We start from the raw sequence: 21,119 nt of genomic DNA on the forward strand, positions 1-21,119 counted from the left end.
TGCCAAAGTGCTTGCTCATAGGGGGTCATATGATTGTTGGGTTTTTCTCTGTATCTATGAAGCGCCTTGAGGTGACTTTTGTTGTGATAAGATAAGATAAGATAAGATAACCTTTATTAGTCCCACACGTGGGAAATTTGTTTTGGCGCTATATAAATAAAATTGAATTGAATTGAATGATATGAAAAAGGTGTTTGGCCAATTATTCTAATTAAGAGCAACCCATCATCATTACACACAGTACCAGATTTTAACAATGAATGATTAATTAAACCACAAACTTCTCAAAATGTTGACTTAAAAAAAGACTTGAAAACAAATTTAAAAAAAATGTTTATGAAAAAAATTGCAAATTGATATCACTGATGTGCAAATGACCATCAATGACTGACACCAAACCCACAATCTAATCAACCCATTAAATCAAATCAAATCAAATCAAATCACTTTTATTGTCACATCACATGTGCAGGTACATTGGTACAGCACATGTGAGTGAAATTCTTGTGTGCGAGCTTCACAAGCAACAGAGTTGTGCAAAATACAATAACATAAACAGGCAAAATACAAGAATGGCTACATCTGAAACTAATAAATATATGTACAATATATAATAGTATATGCATTTCTGGATGTGTATACTAAATATTTTTCTATGTGTGTGTGTGTGTGTGTGTGTACACATATTTTACAAATTAAATAGAGTAAACAATAAATAAAATATATAAAAATATACAGAGTGAGACATGTGCAAAACAGTGGCATTACTGTACAGTATGGAGTGCATAATGTTGAAGTTCCAGTAGTGAAGGTGAGGTGTCTATGACGTGTTCAGCAGTCTGATGGCCTGGTGGAAGAAGCTGTCTCTCAGTCTGCTGGTACGGGACCGGATGCTGCAGAACCTCCTTCCTGATGGAAGCAGTCTGAACAGTTTATGGCTGGGGTGACTGGAGTCCTTGATGATCCTCCCCGCTTTCCTCAGGCAGCGCTTCCTGTAGATGTCTTGGAGGGAGGTAAGCTCACCTCCAATTATCCGTTCAGAGCACCGCACTACTCGCTGGAGAGCTTTGCAGTTGTAGGCGGTGCTGTTGCCATACCAGGTGGTGATGCATCCAGTAAGGATGCTCTCAATGGCACAGTGATAGAAGGTCCTGAGGATGCGGGGGCTCATGCCGAATCTTTTCAGTCTCCTGAGAAAGAAGAGGCGCTGCTGCGCCTTCTTCACTGTTTTGTTTGTGTGTACTGACCACGTAAGATCCTCAGCCAGATGTACACCAAGGAACCGGAAGCTGCTTACTCTCTCCACAGCAGCGCCATTGATGGTGATGGGGGTGTGTACTTCTCTGCACCTCCTGAAGTCCACTATCAACTAAAGGATACACCTTTAGTTATTTAACAAAAGATGTCAATAGGCTCACGTTCATCTAATGTAAGTATAAATCATTTTCTTGTAATAGCCATCATTTTCCTCAGCAGCACAGCTTCACCTCAGGCCACCTCACACTGAATCACTCTGAACTGTTTTTTCTTTCAATAAAATTAAACGACATTGTCATCTTTTAGATGTTTTATGCTCTGTGAGCTTGATTGAATCACACCTCGGTGGCCACAAACACATGCTTATCTTTTTTCAGCTCAGTGAAATGGGGTATCATTTTACCCCTGTGTGGTTCGTCAAAGTTGCCATTTCTCACCTTAAGGTCTGAATTCTTTATCTGTCTTAGGGGAACGTTAAAGCAGGCAGACCATAGAATTGCCTCTTTGTTGTGTACATTGGATTTGTGTTTGAACAAGATGTAATGACACTGTCTGCTAGTTGCTATGGTGCCAGAAACAGACCACAGTGCATTTTTTTTGTAACTGTCTGAGAGCTTTTTGTAGTCCTTGTCTATTCTTTTCTTCCTTTTCTCTCCACTTTTGTTTCTTCGTCCTTGCTTGTATCTGTAATAACTTTTTTGCACCAATGATCTCAAAGCTTGATGCTTATTTAATGGTGTCAAAGCATAGCAGATGTGGTAAGCTACTATTAAAAAGATATAAAAGATATAAAAAGATATGAAATGATCTGGCACTAAAATCACAAAGAATGTCAGTGTGTTTAAATGAATATTGACATGTTTAACATGGAAAATCAGGCTTACTAAAGACAATTCAACCAGTCACAGGTTTGCCAATCTAAGACAAGTATGCACGTACAAAAATGAATTTAAGCTTAAAAATTCACCCCACTACTCGTCTCAGCGCTGTGAACTGTGTTCCTGTCAATAATACCTGGATGACAGCTGTCAAAAAGCGGAAAACATGCCTCTGTTTTGAATTTGCAAATGCTGTTGAGCAGAGCTTTTCCCCCACTTTTTTCTTTTCTTTCTTTTACTCTTGTTTGGTGTCACCGGTGAATTAGACTTACACACCTGACAGTAGAAAAACACAGCTCTAAATAAAAAAAACAAAACAAAAAAACAAAGCTTCTTTTTAGGTGCTTTTGCTTTGGCTTAGGACCCTGGACCTTGTAATGTTTTCACTTTGAACTGATAAAAGTCAGCTGAGAAGTAGGCCTTTTTTTTAATTTTTTTTTTTATAAATCAGTTTTTTTTTGAGCCCGTTGAAGTAGGAGGTAAACAGTGAAGCAGAATCATTTTAATGGTATAAAACAATACTTAACAAGAACATTATACAGAGATATTAGGAGTATGTTTGTTTGCTTCTTTGAAGTTGTTGCACTTGTGGCTGACTTGTTTCATTAAAACATCCGTAAATCCCCCACTCCTGCCACACTAAATAGCTTAGCTTACAGCTTGAAGCAATTGCTTAGTTGGTCGCCTTTCAAGTTTAACGTTATTAATTTACCCACAATGCCCTAGGAATTAGTCCCACTTAAGATAGTCTCGAACAAGGCAATTTTGTTGGATCAGAGTCATAATAAAAGGCTGTTCTTCTTAAATACTTCAGACATAAAAAAGCAATTACAATGAATGTAGTATTTTCGCTCACCTATGTCAGTAGAGCTGTGTCCTTCAGCATGCCAAGTGATATCTTCCTTTTTATACAGACTGAAACCTCAATCGTGCTTGTTTCAGAATAAACCACAGTGGCCATGTTTACTGCAGTAAAAGGCTGTTTCACCAGCTGCAGCAGTATGGCTCTGCAACGTCTTTTTAATAGCTTCTGGTTAACAGTGGAGTTCTGTGGAACAAAAGCTATATAAAGCTGTGCTTACATGGGTAGTACTTGTTAGGAGGATAAATTTATTGTTGGCTTGGATTCTTCAGGGGATGTCAGTGATAAAAACACAAAATCTGCTTCTTTTATCTCAAGAACAGAGCAACAGAACAGAGCAAAAGACACTGTCAGACCTGAAAATGGCGTCCACTAACAGAGAAATAATGACATTTTATTGAAGCAATGGGAGCTGTCAGATCTATGAGTGTGTGACAAAGGCAAGATGGAGACCATGTCGATCAATACTTTAGTCTATATGAAGCAATAGGCATTAAATACTCCTCTTTCTGGTCCCCAAGGAAAAGAGCAAACATATCAATCAAAACCCAATCACCCACGCTGACTCTATACACAGAAACCTTGTGGCTATACATCACCTGTCCATTGAGATTGAACTTTTTTTTTTTTTTAAATAATACCTTATTTATAAATCAGATATTTATGCTTTGCTTGTTAATGACTGAATGACTTTAGTGAGGTTAGGCTCACAGAGGGAAGGAAGTACGGATTCAGTAGGGAGGATTCTGGCCTCCCTCTGTGGACAAGTTTATGAGAAGAGATCTTGCAAATGACTGTTGACAGAGCAGGGGGCATTCATCAAGAAAACAAGCCGCATGAGCACCGAGACCAGAGTTAGGGCTGGAATGAATCTCATAGAAACAAATCTAATCTAAGCTCTGCCAGAGAACCCATTTATAATGTTAAGATCACAACACAAATACACAGGGAGGACTTTAAAGGGGAGGCAACAAAGAGAGCGAGAGACTGAGGCAGAAAGGTAACAGGTGTATAAATAATTGTAGAAACTTTGGAGCTGTAGACTATAGCCTTTTTGAGGCATTACTTACTTACTTCTGCCCCATTGTTAGAGGAGAAAAAAGTAACTTTGGTATTAAAAGGTTGCTGGCAGGGAATCCTAGTGGGAATTGGGAGTAATGTGTGCTACTACTTCTTATGAACAAAAAGTTTAAGAAGAGTGTTTTGTTTTGTCCTCACAAACAGTGTTTTTGTTTACTACCTGACACTTTTCCAGATGTGCCTCTGTGAAACTGTTTCCCCAAAACACATGACAACATGGGAGGATCTGCATTTGCTGCTCCCACTGCACTTTTTCATCTTATAGGGCTAATGGATAAAGCATTAATGATGTTTCCACGTTAATGTTAGTAAAAAGGTTGACTGGATTTATCCTGTGCTCATGGTTGGACACAAAAAGTCTGCATTTTTTTTTGAAGCACAAAGTAATGTGTTTGCTCTCTCAGTATTTATCAAACAAGCTGTGCACACCATTTAGATAAACACAGAAACACTGGTTAACCCTGAGTCGTAAGTTATAGTAGTGGTTGCACGCTGAAATTATTTCTGGGAGACAGGGATGTCAATAGGCATATCTGAATCACATCAGATATGGAGTCTGAGCAGATGGTTACTTTTCCCATCTTAACAATAGGCCAAGCACTCTCTGCACTGTGGCTCTGAAAAGCTTATCTCAGTTATTATCATCTTTTTTTAAAAGTGCTGGCTAAATAGACACATTTGTTAAACCACAGAGTGACACAGGCAATATACAGTAAATATGCTTTCACAATAATTATAAAACACCCTTTGTGCTTTTTTACACTATTTGTGATTATCTTTCATTGAACAACATTTTTACACCTTTTGACAACAGTACAGCGGTTGTGGAGTCTGGGATATATCTGGTATCATACAGTAGGTCAGAGGTGGGCAGTTCATTTTCCCAAGGGGCCGTATGAAAAACCGGGACTTTTGAATCAGAATCAGAATCAGAATCAGAATACTTTATTGATCCCTGGGGGAAATTATTTTTTGTTACAGTGCTCCATTTTAAACCAACATTAAGACAAGACAGACAATACGCTAACTAAGAATAGTACAATATATACATATATATACATACATACATACATAAGTCACTTATAAATAAATATTTGGAAAAGAAACATGTGTAGTTGTAGCAGCAAACAGTGTGTTAAGTGGATGCGTTGTACAGGGAGATGGCCACAGGCAGGAATGATTTCCTGTGTCGTTCAGTGGTGCTTTTCGGTAATCTCAGTCTCTCACTGAACGAGCTCCTGTGACTGACCAACATGTCATGGAGTGGGTGGGAGGTGTTATCCAACATTGTCTTTATCTTGGACAGCATCCGCCTCTCCGACACCACCTTGAGGGAGTCCAGCTCCATCCCCACAACATTGCTGGCCTTACGGATCAGTTTATTAAGTCTGTTGGCATCTGCGACCCTCAGCCTGCTCCCCCAGCATGCAACAGCATAGAGGATCGCACTGGCCACAACAGACTCATAGAAAATCCTCAGCATTTTCTGGCAGATGTTGAAGGACCTCAGTCGCCTCAAAAAATAGAGACGACTCTGGCCCTTCCTGTAAAGTGCTGTGGTGTTTTTAGCCCAGTCCAGTTTATTGTCAATGTGTACTCCAAGGTATTTATAGTCCTCCACAATGTCAACACTGACCCCCTGGATTGAAACAGGGGTCAAGTGTTTCCTGGTCTTCCTGAAGTCCACGATCAGTTCCTTGGTCTTTGCCACGTTGAGCTGCAGATGATTCTGCTCACACCACGTGACAAAGGAGTCGACCACAGCCCGGTACTCTGTCTCATCATCCCTGCTGATGCATCCAACCACCGCAGAGTCATCAGAAAACTTCTGAAGATGGCAGGTCTCTGTGCAGTGGCTGAAGTCTGTGGTGTAGAGGGTGAAGAGGAAGGGGGAGAGGACAGTCCCCTGTGGTGCCCCTGTGTTGCTAATCACCTTGTCAGACACACACTGTGGGAGACGTACATATTGTGGTCTTCCTGTCAGGTAATCAACAATCCAGGACACCAGAGAAGCATCCACCTGCATCGCTGCTAACTTATCACCCAGGAGGGTCGGCCTGATGGTGTTGAAAGCACTGGAAAAGTCAAAAAACATGACCCTCACAGTGCTCGCCGGCTGGTCCAGATGGGTGTAGACACGATTGAGCAGGTAGATGATGGCGTCCTCTGTTCCGAGACGAGGCTGATAAGCGAACTGAAGGGGATCCAGATGTGGTCTTACTATGGGTCGCAGCTGGTCCAGGATGAGCCTTTCCAGGGTCTTCATGATGTGGGAGGTCAGTGCCACGGGCCTGTAATCCTGGGGGCCACTGGGACGAGGCGTCTTTGGTACAGGGACGAGGCATGATGTCTTCCACATCACCGGGACCCTCTGCAGACTCAGACTCAGCATAAACAGTTTATGAAAGACTCCACACAGCTGGGGGGCACAGGCCTTGAGGACAAGGGGACTCACTCCGTCTGGTCCAGCAGACTTGCCTGAGTGAAGTCTCCTCATTTGCATCTCAACCTGGTATTGAGTGAAGGTGATGGGTGGGGGAGGGGTGTCAGGAATCTCACAGGAGGCAACATGTGAAGAGAGAGGCTGGCACAGTGGTGTGGCTCTGGATTCCAGGCTGACTGCAGGTGAGGTTGTGGGGGTGGGAGCAGACACTGTGGTGTCGAATCTATTGAAAAACAGATTCAACTCGTCGGCTCTATTCTCACCTCCCTCAGCTCCCCTGCTGTTGGTTGGCCTGAATCCAGTGATGGTCTTCATGCCCCTCCACACCTCTCTCATGCTGTTCTGCTGGAGTTTCCACTCCAGCTTCCTCCTGTAATTGTCCTTAGCCTCTCTGATCTTGTCCTTTAGTAACACCTGGACCTTCCTCACCTCCTCTTTGTTGCCCCCTCTGAAAGCCCTCTTCTTGTTGTTGAGGAGGGCTTTGATGTCCTTAGTCACCCACGGCTTGTTATTTGGGTAACAATGAACAGTCTGAGCTGGAACAATGGAGTCGGTGCAGAAAGTTATGTAGTCTGTGATACACTCAGTAAGCCCATTGATGTTAAGGGCCACATTGCTAAGCTTATGAGGAGATAAAGTTAATATTGACAAGAACATCTTATGTTACTGTCAAGGCGCGGCTGTGTGGCAGGCAGGAGGAGGACCCAAACGCAAAACTCACAGACACGGAGATGAACTCAAAATCACAGCTTTAATGCTGGAGTGGCAGAACATAGGAAATACAAAACTAAACTGGGAAAAGTAAACTAACATACGCAGAGACACAGGGAGATCCACACAACATGAGGGACGACGTCACACTGAACAGAGGGAGACGCAGACAGAAATACACAGAGGGTTAACGAGGGAAGTGGGAACACACGGGGAACACAGGTGACACTGATAATCATAACGAGACAGGGCGGGGTGAACTGAACACTGACGGGAGAGGTGAAACAGGGAGCACAGAGGTTCAGACAGGAGGAGAGAGAGCACGAGTAGAACACCAACATAACAGGCAGGGGAGACACGGAATAAACACGAAAGGGGACGAGGGCTCATAAATACATAGAGGGGCACACAGGGAGACATGAAGGGCAAGGGATCAAAACTAGAAGCCATAGAATAAATCACACAAGTACAATAATACGAAAATCACAAAGAACTAAAAACGCTGGGTCAGGAGACCCAGGACCGTGACAGTACCCCCCCCTCAAGGGCTGGCTCCAGACAGCCCAAACACAGAAAAACAAAACCAAACAGAAAACAACCCAGGGCGGGCGGCGGGGGCCCAGGACGGAGGGCTCGGAACAGAAAACAAAGAGCACAGAAAACACCGGAGCCCAAGAAAACAACCCAAAACACAGAGCAGTTCAGGGGGCCGACCGTGCGGAAGGCAACGGCGGAGACGCGGAAACAGTTCAGGAGGCCGACCGTGCGCAAGGCAACGGCGGCGACGCGGAAACAGTTCAGGAGGCCGGCCGTGCGCAAGGCAACGGCGGCGACGCGGAAACAGTTCAGGAGGCCGGCCGTGCGCAAGGCAACGGCGGCGGCGAAGGAGACGACGGAGCAGTTCAGGAGGCCGACCGCGCGGAAGGCAGCGGCGGCGGCGAAGGAGACGACGGAGCAGTTCAGGAGGCCGACCGCGCGGAAGGCAGCGGCGGCCCTCCAGTCCCAGGCGTGCCGGCCATGGCCCGGTGGGCGCAGGGCCAGACGAGGCAGCTGATGAGGATGCTGGACCAGACGAGGCAGCTGATGAGGATGCTGGACCAGACGAGGCAGCTGATGAGGATGCTGGACCAGACGAGGCAGCTGATGAGGATGCTGGACCAGACGAGGCAGCTGATGAGGATGCTGGACCAGACGAGGCAGCTGATGAGGAGGCTGCGGCAGACGAAGGCTCTGAAGAGGAGGCTGCGGCAGACGAAGGCTCTGAAGAGGAGGCTGCGGCAGACGAAGGCTCTGAAGAGGAGGCTGCGGCAGACGAAGGCTCTGAAGAGGAGGCTGCGGCAGACGAAGGCTCTGAAGAGGAGGCTGCGGCAGACGAAGGCTCTGAAGAGGCTGCAGCAGACGAAGGCTCTGAAGAGGCTGAGGCCGGGCCAGGCGAGGTTGCAGAGGCTGAGGCCGGGCCAGGCGAGGTTGCAGAGGCTGAGGCCGGGCCAGGCGTAGCAGAAGCACAGGCGGATGTAGCCGGGCCAGGTGACGACGAGGCGGTCGCAGATGGCGGCTGGACAGGCTCCTCGGGCCCTCCAGCTGATGCGGCGTGAGGCTGAACGGGCCCCTCGGACCCTCCAGCGGAGACAGGAGGCTGAACGGGCCCCTCGGACCCTCCAGCGGAGACAGGAGGCTGAACGGGCCCCTCGGACCCTCCAGCGGAGACAGGAGGCTGAACGGGCCCCTCGGACCCTCCAGCGGAGACAGGAGGCTGAACGGGCCTCTCGGACCCTCCAGCGGAGACAGGAGGCTGAACGGGCCTCTCGGACCCTCCAGCGGAGACAGGAGGCTGAACGGGCCTCTCGGACCCTCCAGCGGAGACAGGGAGGTGCTGGCCGGGCTCACTGGAACCCCCAGCGGACGAGGTAGATGGCGGCGTGGGAGCCGCGGAGTCCTGGATGAGCTCATCCGAGCTTCCAGCAGGAGCTGAAGTAGAGCCAGAGAGGATTGGGACCCCGGGCTCAATGTTAAGCTGGCTAGAAAACCGCACTGCTACGGGGAACTGGGCCAAAGGTTCAGGTGCGAGCTGAGCTGCTGGACACACGGGGACCTGAGCTGCTGGACACACGGGGACCTGAGCTGCTGGACACACGGGGACCTGAGCTGCTAACGGTGGAGAAGTAAATGACTGCACAGGGGACTGAACTGATGTCTGTAGTAACGGTGGTGGTGAGGGTGGAGTAGGTGGTGGAGTTAATGACTTCACAGGGGAATGAACTAGAGGTAGTGACGGTTGTGGTGCTGGTGGTTGAGTGGGTGACTGTGCTAAAGGAGGCTGCACTGGGGACACCGGAGACTGCACTGGGGACACCGGAGACTGCACTGGGGACACTGGAGACTGCACTGGGGACACTGGAGACTGCACTGGGGACACTGGAGACTGCACTGGGGACACTGGAGACTGCACTGATGGTTGTAGTGGAGGTGTAACGGGTGAAGGAGTGGCTGAAGTGGCTGTGGGTCGGACGGCTAGTGGCTCAGCTACAGGGTATGGCAACGGCAGGGCTATGGGTTGAATGACTGGCTGAGTAGCAGCCTGAGTGGCTGGGTGTAGTGACGGTTGTGGTGGAAGAGAAACAGGTGGCAGTGTGGATGATGGAGCTAAGGGCGACTGAGTGGCAGACCGAACTGATGACTGAAGCGATGGTAGAGGTGAAAATGGAGCTTGTGGTGGAGTTAATGGCTGAGCTAACGGGGACACAGGAGACTGAACTGAGGGTGGCTGCGAGGGAGCTAACGGAGCTGTGAAGGACTGCGAGGGAGCTAACGGAGCTGTGAAGGGCTGCGAGAGAGCTAACGGAGCTGGGACGGGCTGCGAGGGAGCTGGCTGAGCTGGGACGGGCTGCGAGGGAGCTAACTGAGCTTCTGGTAGCACAACAGGTGAATTAGAAGGCTGAATGTCCGGCTGTGGGGTGGCGCGTCGGCGGCGTGAATGCCGTTTCTTTTTCCCCGCAGATGGCTCCAAAGGGCCGGGAAAAACCACATCCGGCCGGTGAAACTGACGCGGCTGCTCCAGGGTGGCTGTTGTCTGTTGCTGCTGGGCCAAGTCTGATATTTCCCGAGTTCGCGCCGCCTCCCGGGCGTTATTCAAATTGGCCAATAGGTCCAAACATCCACTGACCTGGCGGAGATGAGAATTTCCTTTGAGGATTGCTTCGATAGCATTTATCCCCACAATCTTGGCCCTTGTATTGGAAGTGTGAGTTATCCACTCGACTAGGCGTTGGACACGTATCAGATCGCTCTCCCCGGGTAAGTCTGCTGGGTCCATATCTGGTGACGTCGTACTGTCAAGGCGCGGCTGTGTGGCAGGCAGGAGGAGGACCCAAACGCAAAACTCACAGACACGGAGATGAACTCAAAATCACAGCTTTAATGCTGGAGTGGCAGAACATAGGAAATACAAAACTAAACTGGGAAAAGTAAACTAACATACGCAGAGACACAGGGAGATCCACACAACATGAGGGACGACGTCACACTGAACAGAGGGAGACGCAGACAGAAATACACAGAGGGTTAACGAGGGAAGTGGGAACACACGGGGAACACAGGTGACACTGATAATCATAACGAGACAGGGCGGGGTGAACTGAACACTGACGGGAGAGGTGAAACAGGGAGCACAGAGGTTCAGACAGGAGGAGAGAGAGCACGAGTAGAACACCAACATAACAGGCAGGGGAGACACGGAATAAACACGAAAGGGGACGAGGGCTCATAAATACATAGAGGGGCACACAGGGAGACATGAAGGGCAAGGGATCAAAACTAGAAGCCATAGAATAAATCACACAAGTACAATAATACGAAAATCACAAAGAACTAAAAACGCTGGGTCAGGAGACCCAGGACCGTGACAGTTACTTATTAGTTTGGTCCTGGTCCTGGTCCTCCACAACAGTCCTAATTTCTTATGCAGCCTCCCCCTGTGGCAGATAGTAATCAACCAAGTGAGCTAAACTTTAATCACTTGAACTAACTCAGGACTTTACTAATATGCCATATTCCAATTGTAATGTCATAATAACGTGCATCCTCTAAATCCTGATGAGCTTTCACATAGTAGTCCAAAAAGAAAAAACAGCTGCAAGGGGAAACAAATGTTGAAAGCTTTGTGAAACAACAAATACATTTCAGTTTAAATGTAAAAGAACTAAAAGAACTAAATGAACAATATTACATCCTGTGGATTTCACGTAAATTGACCTTCTTAGATTGTTAATACGGGCAGTTTAGATCAAGATATTTTTACCATTTATTCTTGTTCTCTACTGATGAGAATTGGCAATCATGTAATAATCCACTTACAAGCATGGAAGCTTGGCTCACAGCAGACTCAGCAGCAGTTTTCACTTCAGAGGCCATGACCACCTCAGGCTGCTATATCATGATCTCTCCCAGGCCAAACGTAGAGCTCTCATCTTAGAGCTTCCTGTGTAATCCCAGATCAAAGGTCCCAAAGAAACGAACGGGAATGGGTTCTCTGCTCTAACAAGCAGACTTTCTCAGATGGAAGAAATTGAACCCATTTTTTTCTTTATCTTCCTTCTGCAGGTTAGCTCACTCAGTGCACTGTAAGATAGAGCTTGTCATGATGTGGGCCTTGCTTGTAGCAAAACACACAGGAAGATAGGCTGCAACGTCTCTCCGGACATTTGATGTCTGTTTTCAGCCCCCTGTTTTCATGTTCCCCAGAGTTAACAACTGATGACAAGCAAAATAGTTGGCAGTAAATTCAAGCAGAATAAGGTGTCAACAAAGATGATGACTTTATTCATATGCATTAAATCCTAACTAATAGCACACAGCAAAACACAGTTTTCAATCAGTGTCTTTTTGTTTAGAACATCATCCTACCCATAGGGGCCATGGGAATTATCTCTCAAGCCTGGAGGCAGCCAAATGGGTAAAGGCACAATCTTTTTAATTTTGCCCCAAAGTCCACAATGAGAGGACACTGGTGGGAATAGGTGGCCAAACAAAATATGACTTTAAACTGGTAAGCAGTTTTCTCTACTAATGTGAGATGTTACCTTTTTTTTGTTATCACGCTTATTTCCTTTATCCTGCTTTTACTTTACTTTTTTACTTTCAAAACTTCTGACATATTGTGCTGTTTATGGTGATTTAACACATTTTCAAGCAAGTTTTTCTTATGCATTTTGTGTGCAATTAAATTCTGCTCTCATCAATACCAGTTGAAGTAAACTTGGTGCCTTAACATAACCTAGCAGGGAGTGAAAGCAAAAACAAAAAACATAATAGAAGAAAAAGTGAAAAAACACGTGCAGAAACAAAACTCCCTATGAAGGACACAAAGTGTGCTCTTTTGGTTGATAGTCTCTTCATTAATACCACCTCCATGACTTCTGCCTCATTATAAAGATTTATCTGTCTTTAAAACAGAAGCATTCATTTTCATTCATTCATTTTCAGTGTCCAAAATTGCTTTGGTCAGTATATCAGTGCACCTGTACCAAAGGAGAAATGGCAGTGCCTTGGACAAAATGACCATATTTGACACCTAGGAAATGAGAAAGAATTTGGTACCAAAATTCAATAGTTGCCTGTTGAATGCCTGTCTGGCTTGCTGACTATCAGGAAAACAGAACAAGACAAAAACTGAGAGGCTTACTGAGATAGAGGCAAGTGAGAAGGGAAGATCACAGAATGAAAATCTGGCCAATGCTCAGAGTCTCTGTTTCATGCTCCGGAGCCTTTGAAAATCAGAAGGGCTGACTGGCAGCTAGATCTAAAATGATGGAGGGGGTATACGAGGACAAAAAGAAAGATGGATCCAGACAAAAAGCAAACACTGTTACTGTTTTTCATGTTTCCTTCACTCCCACTGCAAAAAAAGAAAAAGAACAAAAATGGCAACTGATAAAAGACAAAAACCCCAAAAACAAATAAAACACACACACACACACACACACACACTATAGTCCATGTCAAATATGATGGTGACAAGACTTTATAAGTATTTCATTTATGTGAACTTCACTCCATTATTTATGGGGTTTTTTTTTAGAAGTAATTCTACATTAATAATTCATGTGCTCTGAACGTTGCATGTTCCTACCCAGTACAAATTTAGTACTCATAAAAAAGGGGAAATTATTTTCTGTGTTCTGTGGGTAGATGCAAGGGCAAATTAGCACTTCTCCTGAAAATTTCACACTATAAAACATCTTTACCTCAGCAGGTGGTATGCCTTCCACTGGGCTGCTAACAACTTTCAGAAACACAGTGGGAACCCTAACATTATAAACAAATTGGTGGATATATTGTAGTATATCAGCGTACCAGTTTAGGTAATGAATGTGATACCAAGTTTTAAGTGTTTTACATACGAAGCTTTGATTTCTGCAACATGACAGTTTGATGGAGAACACAATCATGCTTTTTCAGAAAAAAAGTGTGTGTGTGTGTGTGTGAGATATATATATATATATATATATATATATATATATATATATATATATATATATATATATATATATATATATATATATATATATATATATATTAGGGGTGCAACGATATTCGTATCGATATTGAACCGTTCGATACAGTGCTTTCGGTTCGGTACGCATATGTATCGAACAATACAACATTTGTAATTTATTTTATCAATTTTCCTTCTGACGATGCTGTCTGTGTAGAGCGCTCAGTGAATCTGCGTTCGACTACTCCGCCTAGGCTGCACCGTCAAGATCCACTGAGCGCTCCACACAGACAGCATAGTCAGAAGGAAGAGCGCAGGGCAAGCTAGCTCTCCTTGCAACATGGCAAATTGAACCTCCCCCACCCTCATTCAGATCTGGCGTTTGGAATTATTTTGGTTTTCATGTGACGTATGACCCTGAAGGTAAGCGCGTCATGGACTAAAGTAAAACAGTATGTTGGATGTGCCACACAATGCTCAATTACATGGGTGGGAGCTAGTGTGTTAGCGCAGTTAGCTTGTTAATGTGTTGGCCGTCTAGCCCCATGCACGGGGCTATCAGGGGTAGCTCGTTAACGGAGATTTGCCGTGTTATGGCGTTAAGGTCATTTCAACGAGATTAACCTGAAAGCACTAGTGGGAACACAACGAATATGACTGCACATTTACGCCGACATCATCCTAGTGCAAAGACAAAAACAACAAGCATGTATGCTACAAACTTTACCCGAGTCATTTAGACAGCCGTTAGCACATGATTCTCCTTATGGGGACCTGATATGTTTAATATGCTGCTGAGAATATAGCCCAGAAGAAGCGGATAGTATAGCTTTTATTTTGGAAAGAGACATTTCTCTGTAATAAACTCTCTTTTCCAAAGATGAGTGATTCCTCAATCAGATACAGGGCTCGCAAAATCGCTAGCCCGACGTCCTGGGGCTAGCGATTTTTCCAGTCGGGCTACCAAAATCTATCTCTGCCCTGCCCTTCCGGCTATTGTAGGAAGGAAAAATATATGTCAATGCTTGTGCATTCTTTCGGAAATGTAGCTGGGTAATTATGTCATTGGCATCGGTGAGCCACTGTCAATATGTGACATATTGAAATCGCGTTTGAATTTGCGCTTGTTTTTTTGCTTTCACTTTGCAATCGCGTGAACTGTATATAGAGAGCGACAGTACTGATCTGTGAGTGATGATAATTTGTGCACCAATTCCTCTGACATCGTCTTATCAATCGTTAGCTTACTATGCAAACATGACAAGTGAAATCTCCCGCAGCTTAAACATGTGAGAGGTTGATCGCGCAGAGAATCGCTGAGCGTTATGTGTGTGTGTGTGTGTGTGTAAAAGCAGCAGGATATATATTTCAGTTCTGCTGAGCCAAATAAGACAGGTCAGGGTGAAGAAGTGACAGCCAAAGAAAAGCTTACCGCAAAACGGAAAAGTTATGACAAATCAGACTATAAGGCAAAAAGAAAGTGCAGCTTTATGGTTTCATGGCCAAAATAATTTCTGTGGCTGCGATATGATGAGCTAAATAACCAGGGCTGCACATAAGTGGTCCGCAGGTGCGCATTCGCTGTCAAAATAAAAAACACGCACAAGGGTTAGGGTTAAATTTAAAAACTGTACTTTTGAGTTAAAATCTATATTTATAATTTTAATAAATGACAAATTAAAAAGGCATGAACATTTTATTTTGTATCGAAAAAATATGGAACCGTGACACCAAAGTATCGAACCGAACCGAACCGTGAATTTTGTGTATCGTTGCACCCCTAATATATATATATGTATATATATATATATATATATATATATGTATATGTAAACACCCAGTACGCCCCTGAGGGCGGTTTATCCTTCAAGCTCGGGTCCTCTACCAGAGGCCTGGGAGCTTGAGGGTCCTGCGCAGTATCTTAGCTGTTCCCAGGACTGCGCTCTTCTGGACTTCTCCCATTTGACCTCGGGACTTCCAGGTTATACTCGGCACAGATGTTCCTGTACACTATGCCGGCCACTTGGTTATGGCGTTCCATGTATGCCTTGCCTGCTAGCATCTTGCACCCTGCTGTTATGTGCTGGATTGTCTCTGGGGCATCTTTACACAGCCTGCACCTGGGGTCTTGCCTGGTGTGATAGACCCCAGCCTCTATGGATCTTGTACTCAGAGCTTGTTCTTGTGCTGCCATGATTAGTGCCTCTGTGCTGTCTTTCAGTCCAGCTTTGTCCAGCCACTGGTAGGATTTCTGGATATCAGCCACCTCCTCTATCTGCCGGTGGTACATACCGTGCAGGGGCCTGTCCTTCCATGATGGTTCCTCGTCTCCCTCCTCTTTCTTGGGTTTCTGCTGCCTGAGGTATTCACTGAGCACTCGGTCAGTTGGGGCCATCTTCCCAATGTATTCTTGGATGTTCGTTGTCTCATTCTGGACTGTGGTGCTGACACTCACCAGTCCCCGGCCCCCTTCCTTCCGCTTAGCGTACAGCCTCAGGGTGCTGGACTTGGGGTGAAACCCTCCATGCATGGTAAGGAGCTTTCTTGTCTTTATGTCAGTGGCTTCTATCTCCTCCTTTGGCCAGCCTATTACCCCAGCAGGGTACCTGATCATGGGCAGGGCTGTTGATGGCCCGGATCTTGTTCTTACCGTTCAGCTGACTCCTCAGGACTTGCCTGACCCTATGCAGGTACTTGGTGGTTGCAGCTTTTCTAGCGGCCTCTTCATGGTTCCCATTCGCCTGCGGGATCCCCAGGTACTTGTAACTGTCCTATGTATATATATCTATAAATATATCTATATATCTATATATATATATATTAGGGGTGCAACGATACACAAAATTCACGGTTCGGTTCGGTTCGATACTTTGGTGTCACGGTTCCATATTTTTTCGATACAAAAAAATGTTCATGCCTTTTTAATTTGTCATTTATTAAAATTATAAATATATATTTTAACTCAAAAGTACAGTTTTTAAATTTAACCCTAACCCTTGTGCGCGTTTTTTATTTTGACAGCGAATACGCACCTGCGGACCACTTATGTGCAGCCCTGGTTATTTAGCTCATCATATTGCAGCCACAGAAATTATTTTGTCCATGAAACCATAAAGCTGCACTTTCTTTTTGCCTTATAGTCTCATTTGTCATAACTTCTCCGTTTTGTGGTAAGCTTTTCTTTGGCTGTCACTTCTTCACCCTGACCTGTCTTATTTGGCTCAGCAGAACTGAAATGCTTTTACATGCACTCACATAAGCTCAGCGATTCTCTGCGCGATCAACCTCTCACATGTTTAAGCTTGCTGCGGGAGATTTCACTTGTCATGTTTGCATAGTAAGCTAACGATTAATAAGACGATGTCAGAGGAATTGGTGCACAAATTATCATCACTCACAGATCAGTACTGTCGCTCTCTATACACAGTTCGCACGATTGCAAAGTGAAAGCAAAAAAACAAGTGCAAATTCAAACGCGACTTCAATATGTCACATATTTACAGTGGCTCACCGATGCCAATGACATAATTACCCAGCTACATTTCTGAAAGAATGCAAAAGCATTGACACATATTTTTCCTTCCTACAATAGCCCTATGGGCAGGGAAGAGATAGATTTTGGTAGCCCGACTGAAAAAATCGCTAGCTCCAGGATGTCGGGCTAGCGATATTGCAAGCCCTGTATCTCCGTTAACGAGCTACCGCCGATCGCTCCGTGCATGGGGCTAGACGGCCAACACGTTAACGAGCTAACTGCGCTAACACACTAGTTCACACCAATGTAATTGAGCATTGCATGGCACATTCAACATACTGTTTTACTTTAGTCCATGACTCGCTTACCTTCAGGGTCATACGTCACATGAAAACCAAAATAATTCCAAACGCCAGATCTGAATGAGGGTGGGGGAGGTCCATGTTAAAAGGAGAGCTTAACTTCTGTCTCGCTAGCTTGCCCTGCGCTCTTCCTTCTGACTATGCTGTCTGTGTTGAGCGCTCAGTGGATCTGCGCTGGACAGTGCAGCCTAGGCGGAGTAGTCGAACGCAGATTCACTGAGCGCTCAACACAGACAGCATCGTCAGAAGGAAAATTGATAAAATAAATTACAAATGTTGTATTGTTCGATACATATGCGTACCGAACCGAAAGCACTGTATCGAACGGTTTAATATCGATACGAATATCGTTGCACCCCTAATATATATATATATATATATATATATATATATATATATATATATATATATATATATATATATATATATATATATATATATTAGGGGTGCAACGACACACAAAATTCACGGTTCGGTTCGGTTCGATACTTTGGTGTCACGGTTCCATATTTTTTCGATACAAAAAAATGTTCATGCCTTTTTAATTTGTCATTTATTAAAGTTATAAATATAGATTTTAACTCAAAAGTACAGTTTTTAAATTTAACCCTAACCCTTGTGCGTGTTTTTTATTTTGACAGCGAATGCGCACCTGCAGACCACTTATGTGCAGCCCTGGTTATTTAGCTCGTCATATTGTAGCCACAGAAATTATTTTGTCCATGAAACCATAAAGCTGCACTTTCTTTTTGCCTTATAGTCTGATTTGTCATAACTTCTCCGTTTTGTGGTAAGCTTTTCTTTGGCTGTCACTTCTTCACCCTGACCTGTCTTATTTGGCTCAGCAGAACTAAAATATATATCCTGCTGCTTTTACACATGCACTCACATAAGCTCAGCGATTCTCTGCGCGATCAACCTCTCACATGTTTAAGCTTGCTGCGGGAGATTTCACTTGTCATGTTTGCATAGTAAGCTAACAATTAATAAGACGATGTCAGAGGAATTGGTGCACAAATTATCATCACTCACAGATCAGTACTGTCGCTCTCTATACACAGTTTGCACGATTGCAAAGTGAAAGCAAAAAAACAAGCGCAAATTCAAACGCGATTTCAATATGTCACATATTGACAGTGGCTCACCGATGCCAATGACATAATTACCCAGCTACATTTCTGAAAGAATGCAAAAGCATTGACACATATTTTTCCTTCCTACAATAGCCCTATGGGCAGGGAAGAGATAGATTTTGGTAGCCCGACTGAAAAAATCGCTAGCTCCAGGATGTCGGGCTAGCGATATTGCAAGCCCTGTATCTGATTGAGGAATCACTCATCTTTGGAAAAGAGAGTTTATTACAGAGAAATGTCTCTTTCCAAAATAAAAGCTATACTATCCGCTTCTTCTGGGCTATATTCTCAGCAGCATATTAAACATATCAGGTCCCCATAAGGAGAATCATGTGCTAACAGCTGTCTAAATGACTCGGCTAAAGTTAGTAGCATGCTTGTTGTTTTTGTCTTTGCACTAGGATGATGTCGGCGTAAATGTGCAGTCATATTCGTTGTGTTCCCACTAGTGCTTTCAGGTTAATCTCGTTGAAATGACCTTAACGCCACAACACGGCAAATCTCCGTTAACGAGCTACCGCCGATCTCCCCATGCATGGGGCTAGACGGCCAACACGTTAACGAGCTAACTGCGCTAACACGCTAGCTCCCACCCATGTAATTGAGCATTGTGTGGCACATCCAACATACTGTTTTACTTTAGTCCATGACTCGCTTACCTTCAGGGTCATACGTCACATGAAAACCAAAATAATTCCAAACGCCAGATCTGAATGAGGGTGGGGGAGGTCCATGTTGCAAGGTGAGCTTAACTTCTGTCTTGCTAGCTTGCCCTGCGCTCTTCCTTCTGACGATGCTGTCTGTGTTGAGCGCTCAGTGGATCTGCGCTGGACAGTGCAGCCTAGGCGGAGTAGTCGAACACAGATTCACTGAGCGCTCAACACAGACAGCATCGTCAGAAGGAAAGTTGATAAAATAATCTACAAATTTTGTATTGTTCGATACATATGCCTACCGAACCGAAAGCACTGTATCGAATGGTTCAATATCGATACGAATATCGTTGCACCCCTAATATATATATATATATATATATATATATATATATATATATATATATATATATATATATATATATATGTGTATATATATATATATATATGTGTATATATATATATATATATATATATATATATATATATATATATATATATACATATATATATATATACATATATATATATATATATATAATTTTTTTTTTACACCTGTTTGGGAATGGATATCTCATGGTTAATACAGATACCAACTGTATTAACTGACTCTTTGACTCTGATTGCAAATCACTCCACTTGCATGTGTTAATGCATTGCTTGTCATCACTCTTCTGTGTGTGTTCAGATAGCGTGAATATGCTTAAGGCGCTTTTGCACTGGTTACCATATTCTCCCTAAGTGTGAAATGTGTGGCAAAAATTATGGGTTCTACTTTGGGCAGTTGTAAGACATTAATAATGAGAACTAGCAAAAAGAAAAGGAGCTTTTTGACTGTATACCTTGAAAGAAGTCTCTCAAACTCGACCGCAACATATGCCATTTGTGTGCCCTCCAAAACAATTTCTGTCATGGTTCAGGGATGACCCAAATGCAACTTCGAGAAAGAAAACAAAATGAACAATCAAAAAACAAACAAAGAAACAAAACTTTTACATTTAGAAAAAGAATTTCAAAAAAATAGTTGAACATTAACATCAGTTTGGGTTGAAGACCAACGAGTAGCACAACATATTCTAACAAAATCAAAAGGGAAAAGATGATGATGCACACAAATTTTTTTAAGTGATAAAACATAGGTAGTGGAAAATATGCAGCTGAAAGCAAAAAACCAAAGGTGAAGACAATAAAAGTAGGGCAGACAATCATTAAGAAAACAGGAGATTATGTCGGGCAGTAAAACTAAAACAAGCCACGTGAGAAAACTTAAGTTAAAAAAAAACCATGAAGTAACTTGAAGGCAATCAACCAAAACTGGAAAAAAAAAATACAAACTGAGTATGAAGGACTGAAGACATTACAACAAAGACGGCATGGGTAATTAAAGAAATAAAAACACAAACTGGCATAAAACAACATTAAATTTTTAAATTAGTGCAGTAAAGCTGTTATAGGATATGGCAACATAAGTTTAGGAAACTATTATTTTTGGAGTTAAAATAACTGCTGTCATGAGATTAGGGGACTATCTTTGTGACTGATACAATAATAAACATTCTGTGCATGTTATGAAACAACACTCATCTATGCAGTCAATGACAAAACATTAGTGACAGGTAGTCATGGCCACCACTTTAACTCAAGTTTGATGGATTGCCATCCCCATATGGAAAAGAAATAGTAAAAACATATATGATTTACTCATGAAAGTGGCCACTTTCATGAGTAAATCATACATAAATCATATAAGGCTTACATGATTTACTCATGAA

This window comes from Copadichromis virginalis, linkage group LG7, assembly GCF_057382275.1.
Source record: "Copadichromis virginalis isolate Kocher_CV1m ecotype Utaka linkage group LG7, C_Virginalis_male_GT1.1, whole genome shotgun sequence".
NCBI classification, from domain to species: domain Eukaryota; kingdom Metazoa; phylum Chordata; class Actinopteri; order Cichliformes; family Cichlidae; genus Copadichromis; species Copadichromis virginalis.